Source organism: Triticum aestivum, chromosome 6B (genome assembly GCF_018294505.1).
Source record: "Triticum aestivum cultivar Chinese Spring chromosome 6B, IWGSC CS RefSeq v2.1, whole genome shotgun sequence".
Lineage (NCBI taxonomy): Eukaryota > Viridiplantae > Streptophyta > Magnoliopsida > Poales > Poaceae > Triticum > Triticum aestivum.
In genome coordinates, this window is record NC_057810.1 from 572,823,396 (window position 1) to 572,830,510 (window position 7,115).

A 7,115-nucleotide genomic window follows, 5' to 3' on the forward strand; every position below is an offset into this window, starting at 1 on the left:
CGGAGTGCAATTTCTTTCTACCGTATCTTTGGAGGTGGTATTATGTCCTTCTTGATAATTCCCCTTTGTTGCTTCGTGAGTCACAAGTTATCAAGAATGAGATATTTTAAATCCATCAATCTCTTCTTTGGAGTTATCTTGGGTTATATTTCACCTATAGCCTTCCCTAAGGATTGTTGCTAATTTTGGTGCTTATAATTGACCCAAGTTCTTCATTATCCTTCCGGTGATATAGCTTTCTCGTCTCCTTGTTCATTCCAATCCAATTCTTTTTCCGTGAGTGGAAGGTTGTCACCTCATATATTTGAGATATATTCCATAAGACCATATCAAGCTTAGTATTTTCATTGTTGGTTTTCCAACAACTCCGTTTGACCCTTCTCCTAAAGATGCCTTTTCAAACTCTTTTGTGGCAGAAATTGGCATTTTCTTCTCAATTCTCTTATTTCAATTATCTATCTTCTATTCTTTTGTTCCGTAGGCTTTCTGATGTTGCTCTCTTCAACCCATCTTTTAGTTCTGTCAGGATCATGTTCTTTTCATGCCTATCCTTTTAACCGGAGTGTTGTGTCCTCTTTTCAAGTATCCTCTCATCTTGTCAAGTTCAATTCCTTCCATTTACAGGCGGAGTGCTGTCCAAATTATATCACTCTTATTCCTTCCCTATCTTGTTTAACCGAAGTGTTGTGCCTTTTTGCTTAAGTTCTTTTCGCCTTATCAAGCCTTGCATCTCCTTTCAATCGGAGTGCTGCCTGAATTTTGTCTTTCTTGATCCCCTTCCTTAACCGGCGTGTTTTCAATATATATATTGCCTTTCAACCTCAAGGTTTTTTTAGCAATGTTCTTTGTCCCTCTTTTCTAATGGAGTGTTTTCGACCTTGTTCACCTTCGTTGTTTTCTTTTCTCGGATGTGTTCAACCTCTCAAGGTTCTTTGGTCTCACTCATTTGTCAAAGAAGCAACTTAGTTTTACCTCTTCTCTTTCTTTTCCGTTGTCCCTCCGGTGCCATTCTAGATCTCGGGACGAGATCCTCTCGTAGTGGTGGAGTGTTGTGAAAGAAGTTTAGTCAACGGGTCTGCCACATTCAGAGTCGTCTGTATTTTGCAATTTTCTATGTCTACAATGCTCTGTGCGGAGCTACTCTAGCTAATTGCTCCCACTTTCAATATGTATCCAGATTGAGACTTAGAGTCATCTGGATCAGTGTAAAAGTTTGCACTGATGTAACTTTTACAACAAACTCTTTTATCACCTCCATAATCGAGAAACATCTCCTTAGTCCTTACTAAGGATATTCTTGACCAATGTCCAGTGATCTACTCCTAGATCACTATTGTACTCCCTTGCCAAATACAGAGCAAGGTATACAATAGGTCTGGTACATAGCATAGCATACTTTATAGAACCTATGACTGAGGCATAGGGAATGATTTTTCATTTTTTTTCTATTTTCTGCTGTGGTCGGGATTTGAGTTTTACTCAATTTCATACCTTTGCAACACAGGCAAGAACTCTTTCTTTACCTGTTCCATTTTGAACTATTTCAAAATCTTGCCAAGGTATGTACTCATTGAAAATCTTATCAAGCGTCTTGATCTATCTCAATAGATCTTGATGCTCAATATATAAGTAGCTCTTTACTGAGGTTTTTTCTTTTTAAAGAACTCCTTTAAAACACTCCTTTATGCTTTGCAGAAAAAATTCTACATCATTTCTGATCAACAATATGTCATTCACATATACTAATCAAAAAGGCTGTAGTGCTCCCACTCACTTTATTGTAAATACAGGCTTCTCAAAAAGTCTGTATAAAACCATATGCTTTGATCAACTCATCAAAGCGTATATTCCAACTCCGAGAGGCTTGCACCAGTCCATAGATGGATCGCTGGAGCTTGCACATTTTGTTAGTACCTTTAGGATTGACAAAACCTTCTGGTTGCATCATATACAACTCTTCTTTAATAAATCCATTAAGGAATGCAGTTTTGTTTATCCATTTGCCAGATTTCATAAAATGCGGCAATTGCTAACATGATTCGGACAGACTTAAGCATAGATACGAGTGAGAAAATCTCATCGTAGTCAACACCTTGAACTTGTCGAAAACCTTTTTGCGACAATTCTAGCTTTGTAGATAGTAACACTACTATCAGCGTCCGTCTTCCTCTTGAAGATCCATTTATTCTCAATTGCTTGCCGATCATCGGGCAAGTCAACCAAAGTCCATACTTTGTTCTCATACATGGATCCCATCTCGGATTTCATGGCTTCAAGCCACTTTGCGGAATCTGGGCTCACCATCGCTTCTTCATAGTTCGTAGGTTCATCATGGTCTAGTAACATGACTTCCAGAACATGATTACCGTACCACTCTGGTGCGGATCTTACTCTGGAAGACCTACGAGGTTTGGTAGTAACTTGATCTGAAATTTGATGATCATCATCATTAACTTCCTCACTTATTGGTATAGGAATCACTGGAACTGATTTCTGTGATGAACTACTTTCCAATAAGGGAGAAGGTATAATTACCTCATCAAGTTCTACTCTCCTCCCACTCACTTCTTTCGAGAGAAACTCCTTCTCTGGAAAGGATCCATGAATGTCTTGCCTTCGGATCTGTGATAGAAGGTGTACCCAACAATTTCCTTTGGGTATGAAGACGCACTTCTCCGATTTGGGTTCGAGCTTATCAGGATGAAACTTTTTCACATAAGCATCGCAGCCCCAAACTTTAAGAAACAACAGGTTAGGTTTACTGCTAAACCATAGTTCATACAGTGTCGTCTCAACGGTTTTAGATGGTGCCCTATTTTAAAACGTGAATGCAGCTGTCTCTAATGCATAACCCCAAAACGATAGTGGTAAAGAGATATCATAGATCGCACCATATCAAATAAAGTGCGGTTACGACGTTCGGACACACCATAACGATGTGGTGTTCCAGGTGGCGTGAGCTGTGAAACTATTCCACATTGTTTTAATTGAAGACCAAACTCGTAACTCAAATATTTGTCTCCACGATCAGATCGCATAAATTTTTTTTTTCTTGTTACGATGATTTTTCCACTTCACTCTGAAATTCTTTGAACCTTTCAACTATTTCAGACTTATGTTTCATCAAGTAGATATACCCATATCTGCTCAAATCATCTTGTGAAGGTCAGAAAACAACGATGCTTGCCACGAGCATCAGCACTCATTGGATCGCATACATCGGTATGTATTATTTCCAATAAGTCAGTAGCTCGTTCCATTGTTCCGAAGAACGGAGTTTTAGTCATCTTGCCCAAAAGGCACGGTTCGCAAGCATCAAATGATTCATAACCAAGTGATTCCGAAAATCCATCTTTATGGAGTTTCTTCATGCGCTTTACACCGATATGACCCAAACGGCAGTGCCACAAATAAGTTGCACTATCATTATTAACTTTGCATCTTTTGGCATCAATATTATGAATATGTGTATCACTACGATCGAGATCCAATGAACCATTTTCATTGGGTGTGTAACCATATAAGGTTTTATTCATGTAAACAGAACAACAGTTTATTCTCTTACTTAAATGAATAACCGTATTGCAATAAACACGATCAAATCATATTCATGCTCAACGCAAACACCAAATAACATTTATTTAGGTTCAACACTAATCCCGAAAGAATAGGGAGTGTGCGATGATGATCATATCAATCTTGAAACTACTTTCAACACACATCATCACTTCACCCTTAACTAGTTTCTGTTTATTCTGCAACTCCCGTTTCGAGTTACTACTCTTAGCAACTGAACCAGTACCAAATACCGAGGGGTTGCTACAAACACTAGTAAAGCACACATCAAACACCTGTATATCAAATATACCCTTTTTCACTTTGCCATCCTTCTTATCCACCAAATATTTAGGGTAGTTCCGCTTCCAGTGACCATTTCCTTTGCAGTGTAAGCACTCAGTTTCAGGCTTTGGTTCAGCTTTGGGCTTCTTCGTGGGAGTGACAACTTGCTTGTCAATCTACTTGAAGTTCCCCTTTCTTTCCCTTTGCCCTTTTCTTGAAACTAGTGATCTTGTCAACCATCAACACTTGATGCTCTTTCTTGATTTCTACCTTCGTTGATTTCAACATCACGAAGAGCTCGGGAATCATTTTCATCATCCCTTGCGTACTATAGTTCATCATGAAGTTCTACTAACTTGGTGATGGTGACTAGAGAATTCTGTCAATCACTATCTTATCTGGAAGATTAACTCCCACTTGATTCAAGCGATTGAAGTACCCAGACAATCTGAGCACATGCTCACTAGTTGAGCGATTCTCCTCCATCTTTTAGCTATAGAACTTGTTGGAGACTTCATATCTCTCAACTCGGGTATTTGCTTGAAATATTAACTTCAATTCCTGGAACATCTCATATGGTCCATGACGTTCAAAACGTCTTTGAAGTCCCGATTCTAAGCCGTTAAGCATGGTGCACTAAACTATCAAGTAGTCATCATATTGAGCTAGCCAGACGTTCATAACTTCTGCATCTGCTCCTGCAATAGGTCTGTCACCTAGCGGTGCATTAAGGACATAATTCTTCTGTGCAGCAATGAGGATAAACCTCAGATCACGGATCGAATCCGCATCATTGCTACTAACATTTTTCAACACAATATTCTCTAGGAACATATCAAAATAAACATATGAAAGCAACAACGCAAGCTATTGATCTACAACATAATTTGCAAAATACTACCAGGACTAAGTTCATGATAAATTTAAGTTCAATTAATCATATTACTTAAGAACTCCCACTTAGACAGACATCTCTCTAGTCATCTAAGTGATCACGTGATCCATATCAACTAAACCATGTCCGATCATCACGTGAGATGGAGTAGTTTTCAATGGTGAACATCGTTATGTTGATCATATCTACTATATGATTCACGCTCGACCTTTCGGTCTCCGTGTTCCGAGGCCATATCTGCATATGCTAGGCTCGTCAAGTTTAACCTGAGTATTCTGCGTGTGCAAAACTGGCTTGCACCCGTTGTAGATGGACGTAGAGCTTATCACACCCGATCATCACGTGGTGTCTGGGCACGACGAACTTTGGCAATGGTGCATACTCAGGGAGAACACTTCTTGATAATTTAGTGAGAGATCATCTTATAATGCTACCGTCAATCAAAGCAAGATAAGATGCATAAAAAGATAAACATCACATGCAATCAATATAAGTGATATGATATGGCCATCATCATCTCGTGCTTGTGATCTCCATCTCCGAAGCACTGTCATGATCACCATCGTCACCGGCGTGACACCTTGATCTCCATCGTAGCATCGTTGTCGTCTCGCCAATCTTATGCTTTCACGACTATCACTACCGTTTAGTGATAAAGTTAAGCATTACATCGCGATTGCATTGCATACAATAAAGCGACAACCATATGGCTCCTGCCAGTTGCCGATAACTTGGTTACAAAACATGATCATCTCATACAATAAAATTCAGCATCATGCCTTGACCATATCATATCACAACATGCCCTGCAAAAACAAGTTAGACGTCCTCTACTTTGTTGTTGCATGTTTTACGTGGCTGCTACGGGCTTAAGTAAGAACCAATCTCACCTACGCATCAAAACCACAACGATAGTTTGTCAAATAGACTCCATTTTAACCTTCTCAAGGACCGGGCGTAGCCATACTCGGTTCAACTAAAGTTGGAGAGACAGTCGCCCGCAAGCCATCTATGTGCAAAGCACGTCGAGGGAACCAGTCTCGCGTAAGCGTACGCGTAAGGTTGGTCCGGGTCGTCTCGTCCAACAATACCGCCGAACCAAAATATGACATGCTGGTAGGCAGTATGACTTGTATCGTCCACAACTCACTTGTGTTCTACTCGTGCATATAACATCAACATAAGTAACCTAGGCTCGGATGCCACTGTTGGGTTTCGTAGTAATTTCAAAAAATTTCCTACGCGCACACAGGATCATGTGATGCATAGCAACGAGGGGAGAGTGTTGTCTACGTACCCAACGCAGACCGACTGCGGAAGCGATGACACGACGTAGAGGAAGTAGTCGTACGTCTTCATGATCCAACCGATCAAGCACCGAAACTACGACACCTCCGAGTTCGAGCACACGTTCAGCTCGATGACGATCCCCGGACTCCGATCCAGCAAAGTGTCGGGGAAGAGTTCCGTCAGCACGACGGCGTGGTGACGATCTTGATGAACTACAGCAGCAGGGCTTCGCCTAAACTCCGCTACAGTATTATCGAGGAATATGGTGGCAGGGGGCACCGCACACGGCTAAGGAATCGATCACGTGGATCAACTTGTGTTAACTTGTGTGTTTAGAGGTGCCCCTGCCTCAGTATATAAAGGAGCCAAGGGGGGAGGGTGCGCCGGCCAGGAGGAGGAGGCGCAGGAGGAGTCCTACTCCTACCGGGAGTAGGACTCCCCTCCAATCCTATTCCAACTAGGATTCCCAAGGGGGAAAGAGGGAGAGGGGTGGCCGGCCACCTCTCCTAGTCCTAATAGGACTAGGGGAGGGGGAAGAGGCGCCGCCACCTTGGGCTGCCCCTTTCTCCTTTCCACTAAGGCCCATGAAGGCCCATATGGCTCCCGGGGGGTTCCGGTAAAATCCCGATTTCACCCGGAACACTTCCGATATCCAAATATAGGCTTCCAATATATCAATCTTTACGTCTCAACCATTTCGAGACTCCTCGTCATGTCCGTGATCACATCCGGGACTCCGAACAACCTTCGGTACATCAAAATGCATAAACTCATAATATAACTGTCATCGTAACCTTAAGCGTGCGGACCCTACGGGTTCGAGAACAATGTAGACATGACCGAGACACGTCTCTGGTCAATAACCAATAGCGGGACCTGGATGCCCATATTGGCTCCTACATATTCTACGAAGATCTTTATCGGTCAGACCGCATAACAACATACGTTGTTCCCTTTGTCATCGGTATGTTACTTGCCCGAGATTCGATCGTCGGTATCCAATACCTAGTTCAATCTCGTTACCGGCAAGTCTCTTTACTCGTTCCGTAATACATCATCTCACAACTAACATATTAGTTGTAATGCTTGC